Source organism: Panthera leo, chromosome B3 (assembly GCF_018350215.1).
Source record: "Panthera leo isolate Ple1 chromosome B3, P.leo_Ple1_pat1.1, whole genome shotgun sequence".
Taxonomy (NCBI): domain Eukaryota; kingdom Metazoa; phylum Chordata; class Mammalia; order Carnivora; family Felidae; genus Panthera; species Panthera leo.
Genome location: NC_056684.1, coordinates 71,186,108 through 71,203,665, shown reverse-complemented (window position 1 = coordinate 71,203,665; position 17,558 = coordinate 71,186,108). Strand labels below are relative to the sequence as shown.

At 39.5% G+C, this 17,558-nt stretch overlaps 1 protein-coding gene across 2 annotated transcripts in view; it reads left to right on the top strand.

Moving 5' to 3' along the window:
• The window catches only part of RNASE9 (ribonuclease A family member 9 (inactive)), a 172,731-nt gene extending 167,379 nt beyond the window's left edge, over window positions 1–5,352 (top strand). Inside the window, exon 7 of one of the 2 annotated variants that reach the window (XR_006203676.1) lies at window positions 4,152–5,352. The gene's annotated coding sequence lies outside the window, so the exon portion shown is untranslated. Of the gene's footprint in view, window positions 1–2,153; window positions 2,184–4,151 lie in introns of those variants that run through there. The other variant, XR_006203675.1, reaches the window with a different exon arrangement.
• Window positions 5,353–17,558: the final 12,206 nt, after the last annotated feature.

Here is a 17,558-nt window from a genome sequence, read left to right as displayed (position 1 = left end):
TTTTCTGTTATTAAAAATCAGTTATTACACTTATTAAAAATTGTATTAAAATTGTTATCAAATTCTTATTAAAAATTACAATTCACATTTGTAAAATGAACTCACATAAAGCTGCTCACTGTCTACAGAAATCAACCCCTCTAACTTCTGCCAGATCTTTCATTCTTATAATCTTTTCATCCTCTTGAATTGCTGCAGTTCCCTTGGTTTGGTCTTGTCTTGTTCAGTCCCTGCGTAGCCCTGGTTTCATTTGGTAGATGATCCTCTGGGGGAGTTACAGTACTATGTCTTATTCTTTCTGACTGAGTGGTTTTGGCAGTTTCTCTAATGTTGGGGGAGTTTTGTTAATAATATATGACCAATAAAACAGACCACAAGCACTATTCTGGTGCAACAGGAACTTCCAGAACCAACAAAGTCTACAGAAAGAGCTCCCCCCAAATCACACTTAACATTCTACACCTCTACTAGGAAAGATGCCAGCTCACCAACATGATGGGTTGCATTTGCAATAAAAATTATGTTATCCATGTTTATCAATCAGCATAAGAAACATTCACTGACTTCTTTAAAATTGACTTAATTATCGTTAAAGACATATTGTCTAATTTTTTTTTTGAAATGGCTTTATTATCTGATTTACATGCCACAGAAACAACCAAATGTCCTTGTGAGTTGCATTATTCTTAGTATGAAACTTCATAAGGTTTCACATTTGAAAATTATCAGCTATAGGGGCGCCTGGGTGGCTCAGTCGGTTAAGCGTCTGACTTCGGCTCAGGTCACGATCTCACAGTCTGTGAGTTCGAGCCCCACGTCGGGCTCTGGGCTGATGGCTCAGAGCCTGGAGCCTGCTTCCGATTCTGTGTCTCCCTCTCTCTCTGCCCCTCCCCCATTCATGCTCTGTCTCTCTCTGTCTCAAAATAAATAAAAAAGTGAAAATTATCAGCTATAAACTAACCACAGGCATTTTGAAGCTCTGTCACCTACAGATAGTTTTTATTTTACTCTATTGCTTGCCTGGAGGCTCTGTTATAAACTAGACTGAAATTGTGCCTTTAATAAAGGACAGTGTCAGAGCCTCATGAAAAAGGATTTGTACCAGATACTTAAAGCTATTGACTATTTATTTGTTTGTTTGTTTGTTTGTTTATTTATTTCAAGTAGGCTTCATCCCCCGTGTTAAGCCCAACACAGGGCTTGAACTCAAAACCTTGATCAAGGCCTGAGCTGGGATTAAGAGTCAGACATTTAACCGACTGAGTCATCCAGGTGCCCCTGTTGACACTTTAAAGCATAGATTCTTAAGAACAGGATTTTGAGTTAACACCACTTAGTCAACTTTCATACCAAGCCTGTGGACTGACCCAAGATTTCCAGAACTCCTTTTAGTCAATAAGCAGACAACTTCATGAGACTGCTTACTCAAGATCCAGCAGAACAAGAATTAGTTGTATGGGACTGAATGAACTGATAAGGAAAGTTTGCAGAAAAAAAAAAAAAGAAGAAGAAAGAAGAAAGAAAATTTGTAGTTGTTTGTATGGAATATTGTTTTATTTTATTTTATTTTTTAATTTACATCCAAGTTAGTTAGCATATAGTACAACAGTGATTTCAGGAGTAGATTCCTTAAGGCACTTGCCCATTTAGCCCATCCCACCTCCCACAACTCCCCAGCAAACCTCTGTTTGTTCCCCATATTTAAGAGTCTCTTATGTTTTGTTCCCCTCCCTGTTTTTATATTATTTTTACTTCCCTTCCCTTATGTTCATCTGTTTTGTATATTAAATTCCTCATATGAGTGAAGTCATATGATATTTGTCTTTCTCTGACTGATTAATTTCACTTAGCATAATACCCTCTAGTTCCATCCACGTAGTTGCAAATGGCAAGATTTCATTCTTTTTGATTGCCGAGTAATACTCCATTGTATATATATACCACATCTTCTTTATTCATTCATCCAAGATGGACATTTGGGCTCTTTCAATACATTGGCTATTGTTGATAGTGCTGCTATAAACATTGGGGTGCATGTGTCCCTTCGAAACAGCACACCTGTATCCCGTGGATAAATGCCTAGTAGTGCAATTGCTGGGTCGTAGGGTTGTTCTATTTTTAATTTTTTGAGGAACTTCCATACTGTTTTCCAGAATGCCTGCACCAGTTTGCATTCCCACCAGCAGTGCAAAAGAGATCCTCTTTCTCCACATCCTCACCAACATCTGTTGTTGCCTGAGTTGTTGATGTTAGCCATTTTAACAAGTATGAGGTGGTATCTCATTGTGGTTTTTATTTGTATTTCCCAGATGATGAGGGATATTGAGCATTTTTTCATGTGTCGGTTGGCCATCTGGATGTCCTCTTTGGAGATGTGTCTATTCATGTCTTTTGCCCATTTCTTCACTGGATTGTTTTTGGGGTGTTGAGTTTGATAGCAAAATATTGTTTTAAAGCTTTTTTGTTGTTGTTTATTTTTGAGAAGGAGAAAGAGAGAATGCACACAAGGAAGGGGGAGAGGGAGAGAGGGAAACAGAGAATCCCAAACAGACTCTGCACCGCCAGCCAGAGCCTGAGGCAGGACTCAAACTCACAAACTGTGAGATCATGACCTGTGCCGAAGTCAGACGCTTAACCAACTTGAGCCACCCAAGCGGCCTTGTTCAGAATACTGTCTTAACGTTCTACTTCAGTGTTGATATTGTTTTAATGTTCTATTTTGAAAATCAAAATAAGGCTTTTTTCTTTCTTCTTAAACTCTCTATAATCTATAACAAGTTACTAGATTCTACTTTTTAAAACTGAAACAAACATTCTTAAATGATATCTGATTTTTACTGACTCACACACCACTGCCAAGAATTCAGGAAGTCTCCTTACCTTTTTTTAGTACTTAAGTATTTTACCAGGTCTCCTTACTTCTCATGGCAGTATAGTTATTTGCATAAGTCCAGTAAAAATTTGTCCTCCTTTTCTGGAACTCAGTTGGGTAAGCATCCTACTTCAGCTCAGGTCATGAACTCACAGTTCATGTGTTCGAGCCCCAGGTAGGGCTCTGTGTTGACAGCTCAGATCCTGAAGCCTGCTTTGGATTCTGTGTCTTCCTCTCTTTCTGCCTGTCTCCCACTTGTACCCTGTCTCTCTCACTCTCTCTCAAAAATAAGTAAACATTAAAAAAAATTTTTTTTTAAGAATTTGTCCTCCTTTTTACCAGAATATCATAGAAAAATCAGTTATGCAACCAAGTTCTTGCCCAGATGTCATTTTTGAGAATGATCTTTGTTTAATCCAGTATGATGAACTAATGTCTACAAAGTCATCTCAGGAAAACTTGTGTAGTACCTGGTTTACAGGGTCCCAGTTTTGCAGTAGATGAGGAAGATCTCTTCTTGTCAGGCCAGGAACTTTAGGAAGTTGTGGGGACCTTGAGAAGAAAGGAATTCACCCAAATTTGTGGGTACAATGGGTGAAACCTAGTGGAAAGGGTTTCTTGGGCTTGGTTTTTCTAAACCGAAGGTAGCAAACAGTAGAGGTTTTTAAAAGTCCAATCTGAGATTCTGAAGGAAGCCTCCAGAAAAAAGTAAATTTTGTGGCCTAGTCAATAATAATATGGCTCTAGATTTACGAAGCAGATTAAGAAGACCTATGTGGTAAATGAACACTCTTTCTGCAAGTGTATAAATAATCAGACGAAACCAACAGTATTGCCCCTTACTTTTTTTCTTTCCCACTGAACTGAGAGTTTCTTAACTTCTCTCTTATCCTCAGTGCCTAGCACAGTGTTTGGAATGAAGAAGGTAGTCAACATTATTTATTGGAAGAATAAAAATCAGGTTATGGAATTGTATTTGTGCCTGATTCCGCCCACGAGGCAGTGATGGAGGGTTGGGGAGGTAGGGCAGGGGCCTGAGCCCACCAAGTATGGTGTCCTCTGCCCACTTCCAGCTGTAACTTGGGGGAGGGGTAGCATCCATTAAAAATAAACTCATAATTAGCTTCAAAAATACTCCCGGAATAAATGAACACATAAGTAAAAACAATAAAATAGGGAGGAGAGATGAAACAAGATGGGCAAAATGTTGATTATCATTGAGTTGCAGGTGGTGGGCACTTGGGGATTAATTATACCCTTCTCTCACACTTCAATGCAGGTTTGAAGTTTTCCACACTAAAAAGTTTTTAAAAATCGCCTTGGAGGAGAAGAAAATTACACAAATTAAGTCTGAGGGCTCTGTGAGAAATGGAAATGAGGGATGAGTGAGTTCGGGCAGTTTCTTGGTTTTGTTTTTGGATTTTTGCATCCACTAATTCAAACCACTCCCTGACCCACTTTTGCCTTCCTCTTCTGGCTATCCACTCCTGGGACATTTGCAGAACACCAGAGATTTCCTGGAAGAGTGAGCATAGGGAGGGAAGTGCTCAAGTAGATTATTTCAGCACTGAATGCTGGCAAACCTCACCCACACACTGGTCTTTCAGCTGAGCCATGCCAGATCTGAGACTGGGCAGCAGCCAGATATTGCCATGAGTAGAATGGGAATGGAATGTTCTCAGGGCTTAAGAGGGGGCAGGAGAGGGGGGTATATATGTGTGAATCAATGCTGGAGACCAGAGAAGAGACACCAAGAAAGTGGGAAGCACTGTGCCCTCTGTTTGTCATTCCCTCCCCCAACAGTGACACTGGAGGAAATCAGGATCAAATGTAGTCAATCTGGCCCCAGGAAAGAGGAAGCTGGACAAAAAAATGAGCATTGTTCATTTGTGTTAGACAAATGCTCTTTCAGATTATCTTCAGGTCAACATGGCTGCATGTGGGGCCAGTTATTGGGAAACACAGGGTAAAACTCACCTCATGACACCTCATGACTCTTGAGATTTCTTTCCATTACATTCCAACAAAATTCTCTCCTACTAGCTTGTCATACTGTGTAAGATTCCACTGTTTGAGATTCATTTCTTTAACATTCATCTCCTTCCCCTGCCTTTTTTTTTTTTAAACAAAATTACTCCCAAAATGCTTGACACATTCAATTGGGCTTGCAGTCAATATCAACTTAGTGTGATTCCTTCTAACAAAACGCGTTGTCTCTGAGAAATGATAGCTAGCATATAAGGTGCTAAGTACCAGAGAATTGTGTCAAGCGCTCTATTTACATTTTCTCATCTAGCACTGTGAGGTAAATGATACTATAGCTCCATTTTATAAATGTGGAAAGAAGGCTTTAGGAACTTTCAGTAAAATGACTAAGTGACAAGGGCAGCATTTGAACTCAGACCAGTATGACCAAAAATCTCTGTTCTTAGGGCACCTGGGTGGCTTAGTCAGTTGAGTGTCCTACTTTGGCTCAGGTCATGATCTCACAGGTCATGAATTCAAACCCCACGTCAGGCTCTGTACTGACAGCTCAGAGCCTAGAGCCTGCTTTGGATTCTGTGTCTCCCCCTCTCTCTGCTCCTCCCCTGCTCGTGCTCTGTCTCTCTCTCTCTCTCTTTCTCAAAAATAAATAAACATTTAAAAAAATTAAAAATCTCTGCTCCAGGAAGCCAAGTATGGAAATAGACTGTCAGGTTGGGGGGATTCTTGACAATCCCTGAGGTGCATGATGGTACTAGACACTGGGAGTGAGAAGGAAAGAGCACTAATAAAGAAATGTGTGAGTGTGTGTGTGTGTGTGTGTGTGTGTGTGTGTCTCTTCTGGAGTGGAAATTAACCACTTGTGAAATGGTTGATAGGTAATAACAACTCAACTCTTTTAGCATGTCCACAAAATACTGAAAGAATGAACTTCACAGAGAAAGAACCAAACTTTCAAACAATTGTCATTATGTGATATTTCAACCTGAGGTAGTTGTCAAACAAGCTTTAGTGGAACCCCATTTAACTCAATTAGCAAAAAGCCTCTGAAGTCAAAAGAAGACATACCAGCTAAACTGGTGGCTTCTAATCTTTTAATCACAAGGACAATTTATTATTCCCAGCCCTTTTGAGTCCCTACAAGTAATATTATAACATGTAGCATTGTAACATTAAATTGCAATTATTTCTCCTGCTTAGACCGAGATTAGATAACAAAGGCATCCGGAAAGGCTGGATGGCCACCAGAAAGGACTTCCGGAGGTGGAAGCAGTACAATTACCCGAGCCCCCTTGGGTCCTGTCCTCAACTCACACATCCACACATGATTTTGTCTGTACGTCTGGGGCTTTTCCATCTCACAGGATTGACTCATATGAACCACTCCCAAAATAAAACTATAAACAAGAGCTGCACTGAAAAATACATACAGTGGGAAATAAACCACCGATGACTTAAGAGAGAGATCAAATAGTGAAGAGATATTTGCTGAGTAAGCAGGAGTGGTGAGCAGTTTTGGGGTTCAGTCAGGCCAGGATGAGGATAAGGAAACATTTCTGACTCCAAATTAAGCACTAAACCAGCATCTTAACCCTGAGATGTGGCTTATAGAGAAGCAATTCCCCAAATGTAGAATTTCTCTTTCTAATCTCCAAGCTCCCCCCAATCTCCTTCTTACAATATATCTGCACGCTTGTTGGTTTGTATCCTTTTATACTTTACCTTGCTCCAAGAAAAGATTAAAGACAGCTTGCAAAACTATCTACAATGAATGATAACACAACTCGAATTTAGGGAAAAGGAAAGAGGAAGAATACAGCTTTATGGATTAAACTTTAGTTGTGAGGATGCTAAAGTCACTATACTTGCCTAAGCCTGCATTTTGGTCCCCAAAAGCTGGAGTCTGTGGGTTCTCAGTCCATCCCATTGACAGATTAAGAGTTTGGGTAGATTAGGAGTTTGATTTTACAAATGGTGGTTACTATTTACCAAATGCTGATCTGACATGATGTAATTCGCAGACAGTACCAAACATTTTTAGTTTTGAGATTTTGCTATTATATTTATGAATCACAATTTAATTTTCTAATTTATATTAATGAAAAAAACTTACCAGAGTTTTTAATGAGAAGGAGATAACCAGGGTTGTATCAATGGGTTGATACAATTCAAATAAACTTAGTTTTAGTTAGCATGTCATAGGCTTATTTACAGTAAACTTGTGGTTTTCATAAAGATTTCTAAAATGTTAAAATTAGCTCACAGACCTCAATATTTACAATCTTTCATGTAAGAAAACAATCTTGAAAGGACAAAAGACAGTCAACAACAGTATGAAAGAAGGAAAGAAAGGAAGGAGAAAGAGAAAGAAAGAAAAGAAGGATCCTAGGTCAAGAAAGTAAACACAGGTGCCCCTCAATCTGCAAATGAGATACTTTCCCAGTGCAAAGAATCATCCCATGTGAAAACAATAAAACTAAAACTTCAGAGTAAAGGGGCTTGCTTTCTCTTCATGAAACTGTCTCTGGTGCCCTGGTCAAGTAATGATTGTTGGGGCAACTAGTGGTCCAAGGAGCAGAGGCTTTTTCCATGGGAAGCCCCTACACCCTGGTAAGGTCCCCAGATGGACAAGCCAGTCCTATAGGCATGATGCTGTTATATGGCAAATTACAAAGCCCAGGACAGAAACCATGCACCAAAGAGAAACTCTGCCTTTTCTGTACTTTCTTGAAATTAGAGATCAAGTTCACTTGGGTCGGCAGACGTTGGTGCAGAATTAGCATAGAAGAGGTACTCAGTAAGATTTGGTGAAGCAGAGGTGAAATGAGGGAAGAGAGAATGAGAAAAAGAGGGAGAGATCCCAAAGCAAAGCTCTAGCCCACAGCCTGGAAGATGAGCTCGGGGGAAAGGAAGCATCCTAGACTCCTGGACTTCTGACAGTCTTCCCAGTTTCTATGCCCTTAGAGAGTCTCTTTCTTTCCTCCCCTAGCATACGGTTGCTTTGGCTTAGCCAGCCAGGTAAGTGATTGAAGTTCTGCCTTCAAAGATAAGACAAGTAAGAAAAGGGAAAACATTTAGAATCTGTAGTAAGACATATTGATAAGTAAGACATTCAGATCTTCCTGAATTCATATTGATCTTCTCAGCTGAGATACTGTTATTATGTAGGAGAATGGGTGCCTGGGTGGCTTAGTGCCAGACTTCAGCTCAGGTCATGATCTCATGGTCCTTGAGTTTGAGCCCAGCGTCGGACTCTGTGCTGACAGCTTAGAGCCTGGAACCTGCTTTGGATTCTGTGACTCTGTCTCTGCCCCTCCCCCACTCGTGCTCTCTCTCTCCCTCTCTCTCTCAAAAATAAATTAAACATTAAAAAAAGAAAGAAAGAAGAAAGAAAGAAAGAAAGAAAGAAAGAAAGAAAGAAAGAAAGAAAGAAAGAAAGAAAGAAATTCATGCCAAGGTATTTAAAAATGAACTGATGGAGGGCGCCTGGGTGGCTCAGTCAGTTAAGCGTTCAACTTTGGCTCAGGTCATGATCTCACAGTTTGTGAATTCAAGTTCCGCGCTGGGCTTGCTGCTGTCAGCACAGAGCCCTCTTCAGATCCTCTGTCTCCCTCTCTCTCTTCCCCTCCCTGACTTGCACAAGCTCTCTCTCTCTTTCAAAAATAAACTTCGGGGGGGAAAAGAAGTGAACTGATGTGATATCTGCAACATCTTACTTTCAAATGGCTCAGGAAAAAAAAGAAGTGTGTATGTGGTACAATACTAAAAATTGATGGTGGAAGGCACGCTAGTGTTTATCACATTATTCTTTTGACTTCTCTACAGTCTTCAAGATTTTCAAAGTAAAAGGTTGGGGACAAAGTGGATGTTAAAATTTCCAAAAAATATGTCAAATCCGTTGTCTGTACACCAAACCCGTAATAGTGCCTATCTTGACTGAGGCATTCTTTTTTGCCCTTTTTCTTGTTGTGGTTTTTTTGTATCGTCCAACTAGTCTACATTAATATGTATTGTTTTTGTAATCATGTAAGACTTTTATTCTATTTATTCTTATTTAAAATTTATTTTTAATAATAAAATAAAGATTAAAACAATAAAATAAATTTATTTTAAAGCTGCATATCTATTTTTAAAGGCCAAAGCAAGGACTCTTCCTTCTGCCCCAGTGGCCTCTCTCACCAAACCCCCTGCTCTGTTGCCCCAAACCCAGAGCCAGCCAAGCAAGCTCCCTACATACCATATTTCTTGCCTGTGCTCCCATGCGTATCACTAGCTCCATAACCTTCCTCCCCACAAACACTTCCCTCATAAGCTACTGCCCACACAAAACATACTCCATCTAAATTTCTCTCCTGGAACAAATGGCTTCTGTCACCACTGACTACACCTCTGTGCAAAGCTTCCATCCATAAATCAGTCCTTCCCCAAATTTCCTGTATAACACTTTCCCCACCTATGCCTCTGAGTCAGTCCCTGATGAATTTCTCCTGGTGTGCTGCTGAAGATTTCTCAATTGCTGACACAAAAGGTTGCCCTTCCCTGCCGGATAAAGCAGCCAATTGCTTCCACTTTTGTCTGGGATCAGTCACAGCTCCCTAGTCTTCCTGACCTAGCACCCCAGCTCCTCAGCTCCCATCCTAAAGCAGGTCAAGCAGAAATGGACACACATGGATATACAATCATTGCAGCAGGAGCACCTGCCTACATCTTCAGCCTTATCTCCCACAATCCCATTGTTCACTCCACTCTAATGCCATGGCCTTCTTGCTGCTCCTAAATTGCTAAGTCCTCCTAGAACCCTGATGCTAACTGTACCTTCTGCGTCTACACTCTTCCCTAATCATTGCATTGCTCATCCCCTCATTTATTCAGGCCTCTGGTCACATGACAGCTCTTCAGGGAGGACTTCCCTGCACTAATCCACTTGAAATTGTTCTCCCCTTTATTACTTTTTTTTTTTTAATAACCTTACTGAGGCATATTTTACATATCATAAAATTCACCCTTTTCAAGTGTGTAATTCAATGACTTTTCGTAACTTTACTCAGTGATGCAACCATCACCATAAATTAGTTTGGGAACATTTTCACCCCTGAATAAGATCCTTTATGCCCATTTAATTTTCATTTCCACCCTGAGCCCCAAGAAACTACTAATCTACTTTCAGACTCTATAAGTCTGTCTTTTTTGGACATTTCATATAAGTAGAATAAGAGTAAAGGTTCTTTTTTTTTTGTATCTGAATTATTTTAGTCAGCATGTTTTGAGATTCATCCATGACATAACATGTGTCAGTAGTTTGTTTCCTTTTATTGCTGAACATATTCCATATATTTTGTTCATCAGTTTTTTGTTTTCTGGTTATTATGAGTAATGTTGCTGTGAACATTTGTGTGTAAGTCTTTATGTGTTTATGTTTTTTTATTATTTTAAAGATTTTATTTTTAAGTAATCTCTATACTCAACAAAGAGCTCAAACTCACAATCCCAAGATTATGAGTCGCATGCTCTACTGACTGAGCCAGCCAGGGCGCCTCTATATGGATATGTTTTTATTTCTCTTTGGTAGATACCTAGAAGTGAAATCGCTGGGTCGTATGGTAGGATTATGCTTAACTTTTTGAGAAACTGCCAAATATTAAAGTGGCAATACTATTTTACGTTCCCATGAGCGATGCATGAGGGTTCTTGTTTCTCTGTATCCTTGCCAACATTTTCGATGTCTGCCTTATCTATTATAGACATCTGGTGACTTGAAATGGCATCTGATTGTAGTTTTAACTTGCGTTTCCTTCCTCTATTACTATCCATTCCTTCACTTTGATTATTTTTTCTTAACATTTACCATTACCTTAGATTTTTTTACATTTGTATTTATTTGCAAATTGACTCCCCCAATTTAAGGTAAACTCCATGAAGGCAGGAGTATTTTCTTGTTCTTCTCTGTTCTCTAATCCCTGGGACATTTATTAAGTTAGTGAATAAACATACCCTCCTCATGTGTTCCTCTTTTTCTTGCCAAGAAGCCCAGAAAAATACACTTGATGAATGCCTGTCTGAGACACTGAAAAGCTTCAAGCTTCTTCAAGGCTTCAATGGGCAGGCAACAGTTTATAAGTTAATAATTTTGGTTTTTGCATACATGTGCATACATGCACATGCACACACACACACACACACACACATACCAGTATTTCTGTGTATGGCATAATACATCTGATTATCAAAAAGACAAATTTCAAAATAAATGGAGGGGAAAAAATGGACAAAAGCAATACAGGGTGGTCAGGTAAAAGCTATGGTTATCTGAGTGGCCATTATGTTGCTAAATGTCAATACTAGGTGCAGACTGATGACAAGACCTGACACAGACATACTCCGAATAAAAACTGAGCAGGATTATTTATCTAAAGGTTGCAAAATAACTCAGAGAGATGAACATATTTTCCAACTCAGACAGGACTACAAACATCTTGACTCCAATACCTTTACCAGAAGGGTGTATTATCACTGAAACTCTAAGTAAATGAAGGCCACATTAGACTCTATGGAAAATATAGCAGTATCTCTCAGTCCAGCCTAGTTGTACTCATAAGTGAGTGTGAATATGCCCAAAGCCCCTCCTTGGCTGGAGGCACTTCATGTGGCTAAGAGTCATATGATACATAATACTACTGCAGAATGCAGTTTGGCTCTTTAAGGCATCTCTCTTGGACTCTCCAAGCTAGTAGATCCTGGTCTGAGAACATTCCTGAATTGAGTATTTTGGAACCATAACAGGGATCAGTTTCCTAGATCTTGGGAATCCTGCTAACAAGTCTTTAGACCAGCCATAGAGCTATCTTGAAATGAAGTATCAGTAGGTAGGAAATATTCTAGAAGACAGACAGTCAAAAAGAATGACAGAGTAGCAGAAAATATCCAAAATTACTTGTACCATAACTCTATCCTAGTTTTTTTTAAGCACTAGTGGTTCCTATCCATTTATGAAGGAGGAGGAAGAGTTGGCAGAGTAAGCATCCAAGGAAATGACCCTCTCCTGGGCCCCAAATTCAGAAAGTCACATAATTTTGCATTTCAGGAGCTTCACAGGCTCCCTTACATCCTATCCATGGGTCCAGAGTGAGAACCTTTCCACTCCAAAACAAGTATATTAACAACAACACTGTGCCAAGTATTGACATCATCCCCTGACAGCAATCAAATTGTTTTCATACTTTGTTTGATGGACTGAGTGGGATACTAACAATGATGGTAACTGTATATTATGATTGGGGGGAGGGGAGCAGTGAGATATTGAGAGCTGGAATTGACCCCAGGCAACCTTTGATGGTTTGCATTGATAGAACTAGAGCAGATCAGGCTACACATAGTGTAGTACTATATTCCTACTAATCTTTTATAGCAGGAGCTCAGGTAGAAATAGTTCCAAATAAAATAGGAAAAAGGAAGACTAAGGCCAAAAATCAAATAGCCAACAAGCGAAATGGCATTTTAAAAAATATGAGGGGTGCCTGAGTGTCTCAGTTGCTTAAGTGTCCAACTTTGGCTCAGGTCATGACCTCAGGGTTTGTGAGTTAGAGCCCCACAAGGGCCTCTGGGCTGTCAGCCCAGAGCTCTGAGCCTGGAGCCTGCTACAGATTGTGTGTCCCTCTCTCTCTACCCCTCCCACCCTGCTCACGCTCTCTCTCTCTCAAAAATAAACATTAAAAAAAAAAAAACACGAATAACAGAGAGAAAAGAAAGAAAACAAGAAAAAAAGAGAGATTGGCAAGAGAGATCATAAATTTCCTAAGATGAAAAAACTCAGAACGGAAGTGAAAATGAAAAACAAATAGAAGAGTAGGGGGTTTTGACCTGAAAACCAGAGACTAAGGATTCACTCCAAACAATATCAGATCTGATTTCTTCCAAACCTAAATTCTGACAAAAAGATTAAGGACTGGAAATTTTCCATTTTCATTAAAGTTCAAGTTTACAATAACAGAAAAACCAGGCAGAGAGCCAGTGTTTGTTCAAAAGATATCCTTTAGAAACACAAAGTAGTTATGAAAAGCAGATGCATGTTTACAAAGGAAAAATGAATGCAAATCTAAGCCAAATCAGATTTAGACCAGAGGGCACAGCAGAGGAAGAACAATTGTGGTCTCTCCCACCTTCTTCTTTTAAAGGGACAGCAGTGGTATTATCTCTTTGTCTCTATTCCTTTATTTTTTCAAAGTCCTAATGTCCAGCAATGGTATTATCTCTGTCTCTAGTCCTTTATTTTTTTAAAGTCCTAATGTCTATCCCTTCCATACACTTTTATTTATTTATTTATTTATTTATTTACTTACTTACTTACTTACTTATTTATGGGGGAGGGGAAGAAAGAGAGAGACAGAGAAAGAGAGTGGGGAGGAGGGGTAGAAAGAGGCGGGGGAAGAGAGAGGCTCTTAAGCAGGCTCCACACTCAGCTCAGAGTCCAGTGTGGGGCTCTGTCTCACAAACCCAGAGATCATGACCTGAGTTGAAATTAAGAATTGGACACTCAACCAACTACTGAGCCACCCAGGTACCCCTCTTTGTCTCTATTCCTAAAGGCAACCAACAAATGGACTGGGAATTGGCTAAAAACAAAAAACATTAAAGCCATATTCTTCCTTTGCTTCTAAAAATGTTGAGGTGATAGACATGTGTCCTTGAGAGCACTGACCTAAGTCAATAAAAAAACACACTAATTATGATGCAAAAACATCTCTAAGGCATTAAAGAAAATAGCATGATGCAGAACACATATAATGTATTAACTTCTGTGGACCATAAGAGGAAGAGAAAAAAATAACGTGTATTTGTATTTGTTAATATTTTTATAGATACTGGAAGAATGTGTGAGAAACTATTAAGTCGTTACCAGTGGGGTGGGGAAGGAAAGGCAGATGAAGGACAGGATGGAGTTAAAACTTTACACATTTTATGTTGAGTAAGTTTTTAAGTATGTGTTCAAAATTTTAATCTGAAAAAGGAGAAAACTACTAATTTGACTTAAGTGTATGTATTTTTCATTTCCAAATTGCTTGCGCTTTTGCCTTTACGTTTTGCTTTATAACAGCATATTCTTTTAAATACTGCAAAAGTCTCCAACCTGATTAAAAAATTCTAAACACCGGTTCTGTTATTCTATACGGCTAGTTTGGGGTGAAAGTACTTCTACCATCAGAACAACTCTTTCTGCTTCTCGTTAGGCTTCAATCCATCAAAATAGTAACATGATTTTCACCCATCAATTCCTACTTAAAAAGCCTTAAATGGCTTGTCATATTGCCTAGAGAAGGTTCTTACTCCTCAGCCTGAAAAGAGACCCCCGAACAATCTAGCCTTGTCCACCTTATTTCCCAGTGCTCCTATTCACAATGTCTTTAATTTCACCATTTTGTTCTGTTCAATGATCAAACATTCTCGAATTTGCCTGCATGCAGTAACTTCTGCCATGTCCTCTTCACCAATGTTTTCTGTAAGGTCTAACTCAGTCTCACCGGTCCTTCCTACTCCCCATCCCAGGTTGGTTCCCTTTGAATACCCATAGCATATTTTATCATTGGCACTTAGCATGTGCTACTTCTCACACATTATTCCTTTTTCAAAAATTTCCCAAATGGTGACAATATAACATAGGAAAAGACTAAAAGTAGGCATAGAGGGCACAACTAATTCAGCTTTTAATGCATATATCCTGTCTCCCCCTTAGATTGGAAGCTCTTTGTCTTATTAGCAGTTTATTTTATGGCTTTAAGACAATGTTGTATGCAATGTATATGATTAATAAACATTATTGGTATTGATAAAGATGACCATGACAGGGCCAGGGTAGAAAGCCCTAACTTGAAGTGTGTGTGTTTTTTGCCACCTATCCTGAGATGCAGGAAAATGTCCATTTTGTAGGCCCCTCTAGAGAGCAATAGTGTCATCACCAGTTGTTTTCAAGAACTACCCTTTTCTGGGTCCTCCTCCCAGACCCATCTCCCTTGACTTTTGCTTTTATTTTCTTGCTCATCTAAACTGGTACATTCATTTTGGTTGAGTTGGTTGGCACTTTGAAGACACTTGATAAGCAAAATGTAGTGTATCCATACTGTGGAATAGTACTCAATTATGAAAATAAATGAAGTACTGATACATGCTACAACTTGGATGAACCTTGAAAACATTATACTAAGAGAAAGAAGCCAGTTAAAGTCCATATGATCCTATTTACAATTCCCTTCATATGAAGGCCCAAAATAGTTCTATCTTACAGAGCAGAGAGTAGATTAGTGGTTTTCAGGAGGGTTGGGAGCAGAATAACTAAAAGGTACAAGGTTTTCTTTTGAGTTGATGAAAATGTTCCAAAATGGACTGTGGGGATGATTGCACTTATGTGTGAAAATACTAAAAGCCATTGAGCTGCACACTTTAAATGTGTGAATTTTATTGTATGTAAATTATCTCACCGAATAAGCCTTCAAAAAAGAAATTAAGGGGTGCCTGGGTGGCTCAGTCAATTAAGCGTCCTACTCTTGATCTCGGCTCAGGTCATAATCTCAAGTTCATGAGTTTAAGTCCCACACCTGACCTGGCTCTGTGCTGATGGTAAGAAGCCTGCTTGGGATTTCCCCCTTCTCTCTGCCCTCCCCCCCTGCCCCCCGTTTGTGCTCTCTCTCTCTCTCAAAATAAACTTTAAAAGAGAAATCAAAGGCAATGTGTTTGTGTTTTCTTTCTCCAGCCCATATGGCCTTGAACCTAGTATTCCAGTGCATTTAGGATACTCATTACCTATAATTAAATAGTACTTGCCTGTAGCTACTTTCCTTGTCATATCTTAGTTTTCCTATAAAGAATGTACAATTTTGTTACTACAGGAGATATTCAATGTCCTAACATGAGTATAATAATAAACACTTCTGTAAAGTCAGTAAGCCTTATTCTTCATACTTAGAACTAAAATATTAGACTCTTGCATGAGGACAACAAATGAATATTCTTCTTGAATCTAGTATTCTATCACAAAATTTATGATGCCCTTTACAGGGTAAATGGGCAAACCCATATACTAAGTCTAAACACCAAAGATGTGCTTAAATATTCCACCTGAGTCTCTCTGGGACATGTTTTTCAGATGGCACCATTCTCATTCCTGAGCCATCTCACCAAGAGCCAGATCAGGGTGAGAAAGCTGAGCACCACATGCACTCTCTTGTAACTTCCAAGTATTTGCCCATATCTCATTAGAGCCCTGCATGTCCTCTGTTCTAATCACACCTGTTGTGATAATGACCCACGGAACATGACTACATTTTATAGCTCTGTGCTTTCACTCACCTGGTGTGAAATCCTTTTCCTGCCTTCCGTCCTTTAGGACTGAACTCAAAAGTTTTCTATGAAACTTCCCTTACCCAACCCAATTCTCAAGGTCCAGTGTATACAACTGGTCTATCCTTTGGGCTCCCATTGTATGTAATGTGTAGAATATCCTATACTGTCTTATAGTAACAGTTAATGGTTTCACAAATATATCTCTTAAGATTAAAGGGCAGTTAAAGAGAACCTTTGTTATATTCTCAATTTAACATTCTTAGCTGAGTGTTATAGAGGTAATTCAATAACTTGATTAAAAGAAATGTTTATAAACCATCTCATTAGATGAACAAGTTGCATATATATCTGAAGGACACAGTACTTTCCTCTAAACCAGCTTGCTTATGGACAAATGGCAGATGCTAGCAGTTTGTCTCAAGGTCCAGGTAGGGTTTTAGAGCTGGTGGGGGTGGTGACAGGGCCACTCCAGAATGCTTTTTGTGTTAGGCTCAGGTAAGTTGGTTAGTTACCAAAGGATTTAAAAGAGGTTTTAAAAGCTTTCTATTGTAAATTTCTATTGAAATGCCATTACTATTAGAGGCTCATCCAGCTAGATCTTTTATCAAAAGGTAAAGAGGCCTGGGAGGGTAGTGTGGTTTTGAAACATGCCATCCAGTCAGCTGAATGCAAACTGGTAAGTGAAAAATAGTGCAGTGAACCAACAAAGGGCAACACCTAGATGCTGTGTGACAGGGGGGTTCTGACTGAGCAAAAGTCAAAAGACTAGAACCCAGAAAGGAAACGAGGAGGGAAGGAAAGGAAGTGCTCTAAGAAGTGAAGTATGAGTCAACTTCACAGGTTTGCCTGGGGCTGGCAGGACTCTAATCTGCATGGAGTGGCTGCTGGCAGAGAAAGATGTAGTATTCTAGTATTCAGTATTTGCTACAGCATTGTCAGAATGCAGAGAAGGAATGTTGGGTTGTCCTTAATTATGGCAGAAGTTAGGGTAGGGAGGAGAAAGAAAACAACAGGAAACAGTTAAGGCTTAAGAAGTAGCCACTGTGGAACAGTGAGACCAGTGAGACGGTTCAGATATTCATGAGGGCATAGACAGGGAGCAGCACAATCAGAAGGCTAAGGTCAGAGGCAAGACTGGTCTGAGGAAAGCTGCCATCTTGTGCCAGGTGTTAGCTCTTCCTTATTCATCTTCTGACATCTTTATCTCTCATCTTTGGCTTTCCTTCATCCTTTCCTGCATTTACACACCACCTCATCTCAGTTTTTAGTAGCTCGTCTCAGAAGCAGATCACACTGGACATGTGATCTCAGTCTTTCATGCCAAACTTGGCCTGTGCTCCAAGCCTTATCCCAAAATGCACTAAACATTAAA